This window comes from Pleurodeles waltl, chromosome 10 (genome assembly GCF_031143425.1).
Source record: "Pleurodeles waltl isolate 20211129_DDA chromosome 10, aPleWal1.hap1.20221129, whole genome shotgun sequence".
Classification (NCBI taxonomy): domain Eukaryota; kingdom Metazoa; phylum Chordata; class Amphibia; order Caudata; family Salamandridae; genus Pleurodeles; species Pleurodeles waltl.
Window position 1 is genome coordinate 477,865,458 of NC_090449.1, and position 14,975 is coordinate 477,880,432.

A 14,975-nucleotide genomic window follows, 5' to 3' on the forward strand; every position below is an offset into this window, starting at 1 on the left:
CCTCCTGGGGTCCAGCCAGGCTTGGCCCAGGAAGGCAGAACAAAGGACTTCCTCAGAGAGAGGGTGTTAAACCCTCTCCCTTTGGAAAAAGGTGTCAATGCTGGGGAGGAGTAGCCTCCCCCAGCCTCTGGAAATGCTTTGATGGGCACAGATGGTGCCCATCTCTGCATAAGCCAGTCTACACCGGTTCAGGGATCCCCCAGCCCTGCTCTGGCGCGAAACTGGACAAAGGAAAGGGGAGTGACCACTCCCCTGACCTGCACCTCACCTGGGAGGTGCCCAGAGCTCCTCCAGTGTGCTCCAGACCTCTGCCATCTTGGAAACAGGGGTGCTGCTGGCACACTGGACTGCTCTGAGTGGCCAGGGCCAGCAGGTGACGTCAGAGACTCCTTCTGATAGACTCTTACCTGTGTTGCTAGCCTATCCTCCTTCCTAAGTAGCCAAACCTCCTTTTCTGGCTATTTAGGGTCTCTGCTTTGGGGAATTCTTTAGATAACGAATGCAAGAGCTCATCAGAGTTCCTCTGCATCTCTCTCTTCACCTTATGCCAAGGAATCGACTGCTGACCGCGCTGGAAGCCTGCAAAACTGCAACAAAGTAGCAAAGACGACTACTGCGACCTTGTAACGCTGATCCTGCCGCCTTCTCGAATGTTTTCCTGGTGGTGCATGCTGTGGGGGTAGTACCTCTTGGTACCCACTACAAGCCAGGCCAGCCTCCTACACCCATACACTGAATTTGTGAAATGGCTAATGTTTTCGCGTTGCTCATTCGTAATTCCGCAAAATGATTACCCCTGTAAATATACTTGAAAATATTTAAGTCACCGGCCCACATAAGTGAAACAAGGTTTCTTTCACTATGCATTAATTTCACTACAATTATCTCCAGCTCATCTAAAAATGTAAATAAAATGCAGTAATATAACATTGATTTTGACTGAGACAGTTTTAAGATCTGATAACACAGTTCAGAAACAACTGGATTTTCAAATTCCTGATGGCAATGGAAACTAGAATGACCAGACCCTCTTCCCCACTTCCTGCAGATGATGGGAAAGCAAGGTAACAGAAAGATTTGAAACCCTCAACATGAATAAGTTTGATAGGCGAGGTCTCTTGACAACATATTATGTTGAAATCTTGGATCAGTGATAACCAGTCCTCGTTACTCAATTTCTGGTGTATGCCTGTAATGTTCCAAGGTAAAAACTGGATCTCCAGAACTCCAAATGGGTCTTGGCTGAATTCTGAACCATGGTTATTTTTAGTGCCATCTGGGGGAGACTAGGCGAGTCAAGAACAATTTACTGAGTGACTAATGGTTCCATTAGGGCTGCAAGATGTAAACCATCAGTCAATTTCTGAGAGGAATGATAAGGTTCACAGCTTTTGCTGGTAATGATGGGAGCCAGTGTCACAGGTACAGGATTATTACCGCTAGGTCTATGCCAATTATTGTCAATGGCTTCAATGGAAGGTGGGGGATAGAAAAATCCTAATGGGAGGGCACGCATTTTACATTGCTGATGTAATAGTGACAGCAAAAAAAGAACAAGATCAGGATCTTTAAAATTGATAACCACACAATCCCCCTTGAACTTTTGGATGAAGTGCCCACGCATCTCACCTAACAAGCAATGATGACTTTGTCCACTAAATCGATTTGGCATCCTGCATTTTTTTTTTACACCAATTTGCAACTTTATATACAAGGCCTTGGCTGTTCTTTTGAGCTTCTTTTTCCAAAGAGGGAACCCCCCCCTCCAAGATGATCACATACGGTGTGCATTCAGGGGGGGGGGGAGCAGATTAGAGGGGCCAGTAGACCCCTTGATGCTTAAGAAAAGGCCTACTGTGAATGGATATGAAGGCCTACTGTGTATGGATATGAGTGTGGGCAGTCCTAAGAGGGGAAGAGGGGGAGGGCAACTAAGCATCCGCATCTGGGCTAAAGAATCTTTAGACCGCTCCTCAGAGATAATCAATTGGTCTAAAGGCATGTTGTTTGTGATACATTGGATTACTTAAGTCTGTGGAACAACTACGCAATGCTCCCCTATATCACCTGGTAAAACGTTATTGAGTGCCTCGATCAGGGACTGAATTTTATCAGTCAGTGATTTAATCTGTCCCACCATGACCTGCTGGAAGGATTTCAAAATGGCCTCCACATCTGCAACTAGAGGTTGGAAGCACGTTTGAAATGCTGCACATGTTATCCATAATCGTAGGGTTGATAAGGTTATTTGCTGCTGACTGAGTGGGACCGCAAGATGAAAATGCCCAATCGCTGTCCATATGGGAAGGGTTTGAAATAATATGGTCTTTTGGGGGGAGGGGGACTGTTTATTTTCCCTTCTCCCAACTTCCTTTTGGAAGGTGGTGGATTGTTTTCAATAAAGGTGGCAGAGCTAGATGATCCAAGGTCGACTACGTTCAAATTGTTATGCACTACACAAGAGTTTTTATATTTGCCCCTATTTCGTTTCTGCTCTTTAGATGGTAACACATCTTTTTGGGTGATAACATCAGAATTCAAGTTGGGTTCTGCAGGAGGCACCCCGAGTTGGGCCTCAGGTAATGAGGTTTAATCAGTAATCAACTTCTGCACTACCTATCTATGATTTTCCACCAAGCTGAGTTCAGTGGAAAGTGCTCCCAGCGCCGTAGTAAGGTAAAAAGTGATGGAGGGGGTGGAACCTGAACCCTTTCCCCTACCCTTATTCGCAGAAAGACACAACTACCCCTTCATCTGCAGACACTGCGACGAGGTCCGCTGCCCGCTAGAGGGCATTGTGGGTCTCAGCGGCGCACGTCTCCCGCATCGTCATACGAGTGTGCACTGACAGAGCCACCGGAATTCACAGCCCGTCCGGTCTACCTGGTTGATGCTCCGTCTAAGGGTCGGTGTTGGGTCAAAAACTTTTCTGAAACCCCCTGGGGGTCTGTACGACTAGAAAAGTGAAAGTAAGTTGCCCTGCGGGGTCTGTATCTTTGGCCACGCCAGCTGTTCAGGACACATTTCAGGCACGTTTTCTCCTGCGGTGCAGGGGGCCTGAGCTCCAGGGGGCCCCCTTAGGACAGTACACTCTGCAAAGGCGGCAGGCCCCTGACTGGGGCCAGTGGGGAGGGGGCCCCCTCAAGGTACTTTGCAGGGTGTCCCCTCATGTTTTGTTAGGGTGTCCCCTCATGTTTTGTTATGCCACTGATTGGAGAGCACTGTCCCTGGGCTTGTGCCCTCACACTGTGTGGCCCCGGCCGACCAATATCACTGGGTCCTCTCCCCAGTACCACAAGTCACACACCACATGCCTAAATTCAAAGGCTTTAGCCTACCTCTCCCCACGTATTGCGTGCCTGACTGACAGGCTTCAGCCTACCTACTCAGAGGCCTGTGGCTTCCAGGTTTTTGTCATTTATTTGCGCTGCAGCAGGTTTAATCCTTGCTTCCTAGGTTGGCCCACATTTGTTTTGTGCAATGCAGGCTCCCTACGTCATGCAGGCCTCACAGAGCGAGTTTGAGGGGGAGAACTGCTTAGCCTTTCTGCAATGGGATGACTAATTTTACCGGGCGGTGGACACGGCCATCTATACAGCTGTGAATGAGGCTATGGCCCCCATGGAGGAACGCGTATCCCACCAGATTGCACTGCAATGTGACAGGTTACCATGGCAGACTCTTCCGCCGGGCTCCCTTCCTCCCTGCCCCTCCCCAGGAGGCGCAAGATGATGCTCCATACCCACACAAGCAAAAGCATGAGACAGGGGTAGATCATGATGCACTTATGTGTCTCTAGCGAGCATATCTGGCCCAAGTGTCCACCCCAATGGGTCCCTCAGATCCTTCGGATAGACTCTCAGCCCCTCCCAGGCCAGGCTCCCCAGATGGTCAGGATGAAGGGGAATCCCTCAGAAATTCAGACTGTGCTGCAAGTCCTTCCCGACCCTGGCACCACACCCCTGACCCAGTTCGGAAGGCATTTTAGACATGTTGGACTCTGATGACATTATCCACCCCAGATCAATAGAGTGGGTTCCTGCTGAGAAGGTGGCGATGTATGTCACAGGGCGTATTCACAAGCCCATAGAGAAAGATGCCCAGCGCCAACTCAAGGCGGAACGCCCTCGCCCCTCTCTGGACGGGAAAGTAGTCCTGACCCCATGATGGCCATCTTTTTAGTCAAGTTCGTGAAAGACCCCATAAAGTGTACAGATCAGTTGTGGCATTCCTGCCAAGATAAACATATGGATGCCATCGGCCCCATGACCAAAATACTTGATACGGTGGAAGAAGCTAGTTATATTTTTTAGCAAAGCTAACTGCGCCCTGTCCACCCAGCACCATAATCCCTATTAATTAAGGTTGATCCCTAGTTGGCGGATCTCACCTCCTCTGAGGCAGGCGCAGTGACCCAAGGGGAATTGTTGGCAACCCCTTTGTAAAAGAACTGGGGAAATGTGTGGCCATTTTTACATTGCTTGACAAAGCACAGACCAATATCAAACGCATCTTTCATCCAAAGGTTTTCCAAGGGGCAGGTCGTGGTAGGGGCCATGCAACCGGCCGCTTCTCTCCCAATCCTCCCAGGGGACAAGGCTCTTGCCAGTGGCAAAACAATGCACATTTCTCTTCATTCTACCCCACGAGAGACCAATACTTCAGCGGATGAGGCGGTTTCAAGGGACATGGCAACAGTGCCTCTTATCAAGACGAGTGTTCTCCATTCAGCCAGTCAAAAAGTTCGGGCGGCTAGCACTCTTTCTACCACCATGGGCTTCAATCACCAGAGACGCCTGAATCCTGCACACCGTGCAGCGTTTTCATATCGAATTCTATGGATTCCCCCGCCCCAAAAATCAACAGGCCGGGCCTCATTCCATATGTTTCTCCGATCAGGCCATCGTACTTATCGACGAGGAGGTACAAGCCCTTCTTCTGGAGGGAGCCATCCAGCGCTCAGTCAAACACCACACCGGTTTTATCAGCCACTTTTTTTTAGCAGACAAGAGCAACAGTGGGCAGGCACCTGTAATAAACCTCTGGGAATTCAACGAGTGGTTGGTTTACTGGCATTTCAAGAAGGGGAATCCCTGTCTTCCCTCCTCACCTTCGATTTCTGCAATTCCTTTGGCGGTCCCAGATTTACAAATTCACCACTCTTCACTTTGGCCTGTCCTGAGCACCATGGTGCTTCACCAAGATCCTTAAACCGGCGGTGGAGTTCCTGCGTGCACAGGGGATAAAGTTAATTGTCTACTTGGATGACATCCTACTTCTTGCCCAATGCCTGCAGAAACGTTCCCGTCCTCTCCAGGCGGTGGTGAATCTCTTACAAGGCCCAGGGTTTGTTATCAACAAGAGAAAGTCCCTCCTATGTCCCTCTCAAAGGACCCATCTACTTGGGTTTCATCATCAACTCTACTTCGGCCTCGCTGAGCCTTCCATCCCAAAAGAAGGCGAAAATTCACCACAAATTGCGCCAAACGTTGTCCAGGCACCTCACATTCCTCCGACAGATTGCATGTCTGGTGGGTCTTTTCTCTTTTTAAATTCAGACAATATTCTCGGGTCCTCTTCATTATCAGGCCCTCCAGAGGCTCAACATGTCCCTCTTGCGCAAAGGCCTAACCTACTCCTAGGTGGTACCTCTATCAGATAAAGCCAAGGAGAAGATCACTTGGTGGCTTACCCATATGTAGGTGTGGCACGGGAGAGCGATCTTCGGATCCACTCCCTATTTGGTCATAGAGTCCGATGCCAGGAGGTCCGACTGTTGCACCAGATGTGGGGAATTCTCCACATGTGCAAGCTGGTCATCACAAGAACAGAGTTTACATATCAACTGCTTAGAACTCCTGGCCAGCTCGTTTGCTGTGAGATGCTGGACAAAAGATAGGGTGCAGTCTTGTATCCTTCTCAGATATACAACATTTCTGCTGTGCGCTATATCAACCATTTGGGTGTCTCCAGGTCCAAAGCCATGGTGGATCTGGCAAAAAGCTGATGGCATTTTTGCCTGGATCATCACATTTCCGTATCTGCTGGGTCGGGCGAACCAGGTGGCAGATTGGCAATCATACCATTTCCAAGATTCAAGCCTCTGGCAGCTGGATCCTCGAGTCTTTAGGTTGCTGCCAGACAGGTGGGGTCTTGTTTTCGAATGGCCTGTTCATCTCCCGCTTGGACCACCAGCTCGAACAGTTCTTCAGCTATAGGACAGGCCCTCTGGCGGTCGTGACAGATGCATTCCTCCAGAACTGGAAGCAGGAGAAGGGCTATGCTTCCCCCAATTCTCAATGATCACCAAGGCCTCGACCCAAGTCAGACAACAACAAGCGGAGGTAGTCATGATAACACCCTGGTGGAGAGCTTAAGTGTGGTTTCCAGTTCTGATGGAACCTTCCTGGGATTATACAATCCTATCTCCCCTGCCTCCGAACATTCTTTTCAACCCAGACTGCTTTCCCCGTGGTTGGTGATGGAGGTATCATTGCGCCTGATGGCTTGGCAGATTACAGGAGACAATTGACGCTTCCAGGGCTTTCACGACAAGCTGAAACCCTCATATCCAAGGCATGGGCAGACAGTACTATCAAAAGATACCATTCAGGGTGGACCAGGTGGGTGCGTTGGGCTCTGCAATAAGGTGTGGATCCCGAGGATGCAAGTCCAGGTGCTCAATTCCTTGGCAGGTTTGACAGAGGAAGGACTAGCCTATTATTCAATTAATACATTTTGCTCTGCCATTTCTTTGGGTCATGCTCCAATTGATGGCACCCCAGTGGGGGAACATCCTTTTGTGTTCCAATCACTTAGAGGAATTGGTCTCTCACTTCCGCCTGAGCTCTGCTATTCGGCATTATAGGATGTGAATCAGGTTCTTAATCTTTTCCTGTCCTGGCATCCAATAGGTTTCTCTCTCATAAAGAACTCTGCAAAATTAGTAATACCCCTTTGACTAGTATCATGCAGAAAGATGTCTGATGTGCAGGCCCTAGACTGTTCTGGTGAGATCTTTTCGCTAGAGGGAGTGTCCTTTATGGTAAGAAGACAAAATAAATCCAATACCTGAATCCTATCTTACCCAGCTTTCCGGAGCGCTCCAAGGTTGTGTATTGTTCAGTGCCTAAAGGCTTATGCGCTGACAGAGGGGTACCACCTTCCAGGCGAAAGACAACTACTTATTTTGCTTAAGAAACCATTCAAGGCAGTGACTTCTCCCACAAAAGGACAGTGGGTTTGTTGGGTGATACAAGAAGCTGGTATTGACACCAGAGCATTTCGGGCTCATTCAGCCAGAGGACCAAAAGCTTCAAAAGCATTCTGTTTTGGAGCATTCTTGAAAGACATAATAAATGCTGCGGATTTGTCCTCAGATTCCACTTTCAAGAGGTTTTGTTTTAGACCGTTATTGGCCGTGGCTCAGTTGGTGGTGAGTAAGCTTTGAACTAGCATAAACCTCACCTCCGGTCCCGACATAGAATGAAAATTTACCTAACTTTTGTAACGGAAAGATTAAATTCTATTAAGGACTCAGAGGTGAGGATTATCCCTCCCAATGCTGTATACAAGAACACTGCTCTCCTCATTTGGAGTAAGCATTCCATTCTGGACATTTTAAGTGTATTGTGCATATTGGTGTCTTTATCGTTATTGTGTATATTCCTTTTCAGAATATATTCTTATGTACATCCTGTTTCAGTATGTCTATCTGTGACAGTTATGACCTCATGAAGTTTGCTGGAAGATCTGTAAGTTACAATGTTTTTTGCCTCTGAGGAACGGATGGTTCAAAACAAGATGTGTGGTTTTCAAGCTGTGGCGTGATTCATGCAAAGAAAGAGTGAGTTCGGACAAAGAAGGTGGGCTATATTGGGACATTAGTTACCTGACTGGATAAAGGACTATGATGGTTCCCTGGTGTTTATGGGAACAATAGCTGTTTCTATTTTTTGTTTAAATAAAATGGCTGCTGTTTGTTGAATGATTATTAAAGCGAAAGAAGATAAAGCATAATCGTCGCCTCTGAGTCCTGAACAAAATTGAAACTTTCCGTTACAAAAGTTAGGTACATTTTCATTGCACAATAATGGGCTTTTGCACTAACCAATCAGGGGCAGTTTTGCTGTCCGCAACAGGCTTCAACTGTAATCCAACAGATTGGCATTAAGGGATTTCAACATGGCTGCCAGTTCTGCAGCCCTTTGCAGACTGCAGTTCTTCTTCCCTGCTGGTATCAATGTACAAATCAACTGTAATCCTTGTCTGTGCCATAAATCCCAGCAATCAGGTTCATGTTACAACTCTCCTCTCCATTCTACACCACCCTAAACACTGTACAGCTCTGCAAAAGGGGTACAATGAAGTATATCACTACATAGCGCAGCTCACCTCTTCTTTACTCCCAATTTGATGAGCAAGCCACTAATGAACCAAGGACAGACAAGCTGTTTCTTATAGATCCTGCAAATGCCAAGATTCTCTCACTTGTGACACCCCTCCCTGAGTCACTTGGGGAGGTGTGGGGGGGAAATTCGGCCGCCCCTCCTTGAGCTTTGAAAGGAGGCAGAGGGTCTCATTCTCCAGGGCCAATTGTTGTTTTGGGGATGGCCATGGGGCCACCCTCTAAGAGACTCGGAAGGCCATTGAAGCTGATGCTTTTTTGGGGGGAGGGGATGGTGAGACCTCCATTCCCCTGGGCCTTATGGCAGCAGTGACCCAGGGTCCACATCTCCCAGGATTCTGCAGTTTCCTGGCTGCAAGAGCTCAGGCAGAAGAACTTCATCTCTGTGCCTGTTTGCCTGCAGGCAGAGAACACAGGATTGCTCCGCCCGGTAGAAGCAGAGAAAAGCTGTTCCCACCACGCAGGAGCAAACAGATGTTGCCGACTCCCACCACACCGCAATGGGTACAGTCTAGGGAGCCAGCAGAAGCCTTGTTGCGCCCTCCACAGCCCCATGGGCTGCAACAGCAATGGGTGCCCAGACTGGGCACCAGGGCACCCACTGCATTTCCATATGTGTTGCAGCCCCACATTTGGAGGTCTGTGAGCCTTCTGAAAACTCAGGAAGAGGGGCTGCATGCATCCCTACCCATATAAAACCACACCAGTGGGTGCTGTGGATCCACTTCATCAATTAAATACAATTAAAAAATGTAAAAAAAGGTTTTTGGCCCAAGGGTTGGGCGGGTTGCCTCCATCAGGTCAGGCCTAGGGGACCAGGGTAAGGATACCCTGCCCCTCTACATGTTTTTTTTTTGTCCAGGACAGGGGACTGAGTACCTAAAATGTATGCCACCACATCTTTGTTTTTTATTTTTGACAGGGTTTTACAAGGTGCTTAAACATAATGATGTAGCAAAGAATCACTATATTATGAAGTATAGAGATATGCATAAGGCCGAAACAGTGTGTGTACATAGCATACTACAAACAACGATGCAAAGATAAAAAGGTGGCAACTGTTGTGTGCAACCTGCACAACAAACCATGGTGAAGAAAGGGTAGGTAGAAGGGGGGCGTAGTCTATCGTGTATCAGCGTAGATCAAGCAAAGATGAAGGCGATGCAAATGAGTGAGGAGAATTTGCTGGGGCGAGGTGGCAGGGTGGGACTGTTGCATAGCCATCATTTTCAGGGTATGGAAGGGGACAAGAGGGACATGTGTCAGGTAGGAGGGTGTGAGTACGTTTAAAGTTTAAGGGGAGTAGTCGGAGTAAGTTCTGAAGGGTGGAGAGTGGTGATGATGAGGTGATCACTGAGAGGAGTTTTATTGGGGTATGCGGCTGAGGAATTGTCATTAGTGTGTCCCACTCTGTAGAGAAGGCGAGTTTTCGAATATGACACGCTTCTTTGTAGCAGAGGGCGGTTCCCTCAGCGGTCCCCCATTTACGCACTGCACCGCGCCCTGCCAAGCCTCCACTGGTGGTGCAGTTGGGGCCCTCCAGTGCATAGTAAGCGTTCTTTTGGCTACTAGTAAGGCCAGGCTAGCAAAGCGTGTGCTGGCAATGTGCCTCTTCCTACGTTTGAAGGCAAGAAGAGCACAGGTCTCCCATGAATACATGTCAGTAAGCTCTGTGACCTCTCAGAGGGTATTGTGGATATCCTACCAGCAGGTGATCAGGCATGGCAGGACCATAGCATATCGCGTTGGTCTGCCTCCCCAGAGTTGCAACGGGGGAAGAATGCATCTACTGTGGGGCTATAGCGATTGAGATGAGCGGGAGCCACATAAGTGCGGTGGAGGATGTGGAATTGGATGTTTTTTTAACCTCGTGTTTCTGGAGATAGTTTGGGGCGATGTCCAGTGCCTGGGCTCACTCCTTATCGTGTAGTGCCCTCCCCACTTTGTCTTCCCACCTAATATGGAGCAGCCCCAGGAAGATGCCTGTGTGATTTTGAATAGTTCTGTAGAGCCACGAAATTAAGTGGCCGCCGTCCCCCATTGTGATAAACGCCTGAAGAACAGAATGCAAAATCCGCAGATCTTTAGCAGTGATCCCACCTCAGTGCATCATGCAAGATTGCCAGCAGTACTTTAAAAAGGATGTATTAATTTTAAATGTTTCGATATGGATAATGTATACCAGCTATACCTGCAATGCCACTGGCATTAAGATAATAAAAAAAGTAATGTCTTTCCAGCACCCTATGGTGCATCATTCAAATATCAGCTTTAATAATTTTTTTGCAATTCAACCATTTTTCTCCGAACAATAGGTTGTGAGTCCTAAAAATACATGTGTTGGTCTTAAATACATGCTTTTCAATTCTGGTATACATAGATAAGCTCAATCAACCAAAAGCTTCTAATTTAGAAAACAGGAGAGCTACTTACAGGAATCTAGTGAGCTAACAATAGTTCACAAACATCTCGTTGGAGAAGCATACTATAGATATACTCTACAGGCAGCATTAACTCAGGAAAGAGAGGTAGGCAAACAGCACTGGCACACACAGATACAGATGCCAGTGTCAGCAACGAACCAAAGCTAAGAAAGAGGCTTCAGTCTGCAATGACCCAGCACGTGAGACAGACATAAAAAGACTGCACTTAAATAAAAATTAAACAAACGCTGCATATAGCGCTGAACAAAGGGGGGAGATACAGACAGGCAGACATTTCTGGCAGCTGTGAATCATGGTGTGGGATACAAAAGGAAGCACTGACCTTGGGTTGAGCTACAGAGAGCCAGAGAAAACAGTGGTCCACAGGTGAGAACCTGGTGTACAGTATTGGTAGTGTTAACTTTTCGGGGCAAGGTACAAACAAGCGCTCCAGCAGCACTGATCTGGGGTGAAATATACTACAACAGCCTACAGGCAACACTGAATTAATTAAGCTGCAGAAGACAATCCTGAAAGCACTAATCCATCAATAAACAGAAACTACATGCAAAACTCACCCAAGAAAAAGACGTTTCAGGGATTACAAGTAGTACTGAATGGAAAATTATCTTTCAGATAGACCCTGCAGAAAGCATTAACCTAAAGGTGAGATAAAGAGACAGCGCCACATCACAAACAAACCTGAAGTGAGGTGAAAAACAAATACTATCAGCAGCATTGACTCATCAATAATCCTGAAAGTTGGACACTTCGAACAAACTGTACAGGCAGAAATGATCCAGGAAGAGGTGGAAAGAGTCACCGGTAGCAACACCAACCAATAAAATAAGATGCAGGAACATTACTGGCAGCGTTTGGTTTTGAGTGCAATTCAAACAGATATGGCAAAGTTTAGTGGCATAGGTAGTAGCGAGACTAAAAACAGCATACCATACTGACAAACACTGAGGTGCAGAAATACAATAATGCTTTCTTGGCAAGGCTATTTAGGAGTTTATAATACATGGGTTTATTTAATCCCAGTTTAAACAGAAGTCGCTAATTTCTTTATAACCAGTGACAACCCAGTTACTGATTATAATTGAAAAAGAAATTGACCATTGTAAGCTATTACATTCAAGTTCTAACTTCCCCATGTCTGTTGCCAGCAGCCTAGGAGAAAGGCATGTCAGGTCATGGAGCATATTCGAAGCAGCTGTTTAAAGCAACAGAGACTGAATGTTTTTCTTTCTTCTGCACAAATTTTAATAGTTTACAATGACAAGCAGAGAGAATACGTTTTTTGTCATTCCTTAGAGAACAGCTAGAATCGGTCCGTTTATTTCTACACATTCTAACCTACTGCAGCTTTTTAAAAAATGACTTGTATTGAACTCTTTCTTATTTCTGTTTGCAACAAATATCTAACAAGTTTTTGATGTGGTTAATTTTGCATTAGAGGTTTTATTCTTAGTCTTCATGTTTGCAAACGTGCTTGCTTTTTCATATGAAAGAGCTATGCAGCAAGGTTTTAAGTGATTTGTGGGAAAGGTGATGGTTTGGGATAAAGTACCCCCCTGGAGTTCCATTACCTTATAAAGAAACTCTGCCTTAAGCTTTGTTTCTCTATATGGTTAGGGAACTCCTAAGGGACTTGCAATATCCGTATAATGCATGGCAGGGGGTACTTTAACACTTGTAAAAACCACCAGTCCGCCGGCAAGTACAGAACACTAAGTAAAAAACACTAATAATTTAAAAAGTACAAGCAGGAACAGAGGAAGACAGCACTGAACCAAGTGTGAATGCAGCACCCCATACGGTAAATCGTCTGTCACTGGCTATGTCTCAACTTACAAGTATTATGCATATATATATATATATATAATAATCATTAAAAACATTACACAATGAAAAGTACCCGTTTTAATAGAGACGGGTCTATGTACAGAAGGAACACTACCTGAAGTAGTCATCAGAGGCGACCTACAGAGACTAAAGGCACTGTTCGCCCAGGGATGGGAAAATACATTAAAGGCAGTACGGTTCTGGGGGACAGAATTGAGCCATGTGGGCAGTGTGGTTCTGGGGGACAGAATTGAGCCATGTGTTGTGTAGAGACAGACACCATAATTAGTACAAGCGCTAAAATGAGAGACCAGCATAACATCCAGCAGTGGCCCAGTGGTAAAATACAGCCAACCAGCACTGCGCTAGAGAGTGGATGAAGGCAGGTACAGAGGCAGAAATACTATATGTAAACATCGGCCCAAGCGTTAAATGCAGACAGGGGTAAGGCGGGGAGATAAAGGAAGCAGGCACTTTAGGCAGCATTGAAACTGTAGTTTCTGTCCGAAAGAAAGGACATGTAGGCTGAAAGAAGAGACAGGCGACAAAAAGCTAAGTAGAAGGGCGAATAGGCAAAACCCCTGTAAAGACTGTCCTATTTATGCAAACATGTCCTCGTCAGCTGTCCACACGAGAAGTGCAGGGTGTTAAGTGACCAAGATCTGTGGACTGAGCACAGTAAAATGCCTTTCGGGAGGAGAGCAGCGCTGCCACTGGGAGTCACTACCCAATTAGTATAAACAAGCTTTGTGACGTCATTTCTGGCAATGCCCAAGCACATCGCTAACGCCCTCCGGTGCCCCTTGTCTGACAGCCATCCCTGGTAAACTAGTACCACCCATGCCCACAACTTGTAAACAAGAACCGCCTTATCACTCTTACCCTCTGGCATACTGCATTCCTATAAGTGATAAATAAGCACAGACCACTGATCGAAGATAAGTCAGCACCCAGGCCTATCGGCGACCATATCTGTCCACCCGTGGTAAACACATCTTTCTTGCTCACAACAATCGGCCTCCGACATTCGCAACCCTTTGTCTCATGCTGTCCAGTCACGCCGCTCCGCTCACCAGCAACAAAGTGTGCCCCATCGCTGCTGCCCAGGACCCCATCTCACCTTCAGTGCCGCCCCGACCTCTAGCTGTGCCTGGCGGATTGTACACGTAGGTGTAGTGGCGCAATCGCGGGTTCAATTGTTCAGTCTCCTCCGGGTTCTGCAGTTCTTCAAGGCCTTATGGAACTCCTGGACTCGGCGCAGAATTGTTTGACTTCCGGGGTCGCTGCGGATCTTCGGGGCTCTACTGTATTAGCAGCGTTAATATTTTTGGTTCTAGGGAGCTCGGCTTGTCAAATCACTAAAAGTCTGTGTGTACTCTACCGCCCTCTCTTGCAGCTCACTCTGCTCCGTACGGGTCCTGCAGTAGCTCAGTGGAGCGTTTTAGGTTTCTTGTGCTGTATAATGTTTTGGTATCCCAGGAAAACGTGCATCTCCTAGTCTTCGGCTTTCTTCAGACCTCTGCCCTATTGGACAGCTTGGACGGGTCTTCTTGTAGGCCCGCCCACTTAAGGAGTGCTTTGCTTTGGCAGCAGCAGACAGAAGCAGCAGCTCTCCGAGTACAGTTACAGCTGCCTTTGAGATATGCCTTTGACTTTCATATTCGGGTCCTTCATCCAGGATATTATTATCTCTGCATTTACTCTGGACGGATGGTTCTCAAACTTGTGCCTTCTGTGGACCCCCGCTTTCTCTTTACTGGACCATCACTGAATCCCCCCCGTTACTGGAAGCCGGCAATGATTACAACCGTAAAATAACGAAAAATACCTAAACAACCATTTTTCAAACACATACACACATTATAACACATTTAATTTGCAAGCAAATATAAATATAAAATAACATTTTAATAGGAATTTTAGGGTTTTTCTAAATTCAATTGAAGGCACACATAATCCATACCAAATTCAGTTTGATAGACCAGCACTGCTCCCATGAAGCAATCTGAGGACACTAATTAAATTTTTAGCCTCCAATTTCAAAATCATTTAAATTTATAGTATGTTTTAAAATTTTCAATTGTACATTTAGCTACTTTGTTTATGTACACTTTATTAACCTGTCAATATTATTTAATTCTTGATGCAGTCGTGGGCCTCCTGAAAAGGCTCTGCAGACCCCCGTGGAGGCGCCAGGCCACAGGTTGGGAAAAACTGCTCTGGAAGCTCTTTAGGTTGCCCTCAACTTCGACTACACATCATGCACCTACAGCCTCAAGCCAGGCTTACAAATTCGG

At 46.7% G+C, this 14,975-nt stretch overlaps 1 protein-coding gene across 3 annotated transcripts in view; it reads right to left on the reverse strand.

The window, feature by feature from the left end:
* The window catches only part of ATG9B (autophagy related 9B), a 411,143-nt gene extending 396,909 nt beyond the window's left edge, over positions 1-14,234 (reverse strand). The window contains exons 1-2 of one of the 3 annotated variants that reach the window (XM_069210767.1): positions 13,799-14,204; positions 11,409-11,490 (exon numbers count right to left, since the gene is read on the reverse strand). The gene's annotated coding sequence lies outside the window, so the exon portion shown is untranslated. Of the gene's footprint in view, positions 1-11,408; positions 11,491-13,751 lie in introns of all 3 variants that reach the window. The other 2 variants (XM_069210768.1, XM_069210766.1) reach the window with 2 other exon arrangements.
* Between the last annotated feature and the right edge of the window lie 741 nt (positions 14,235-14,975).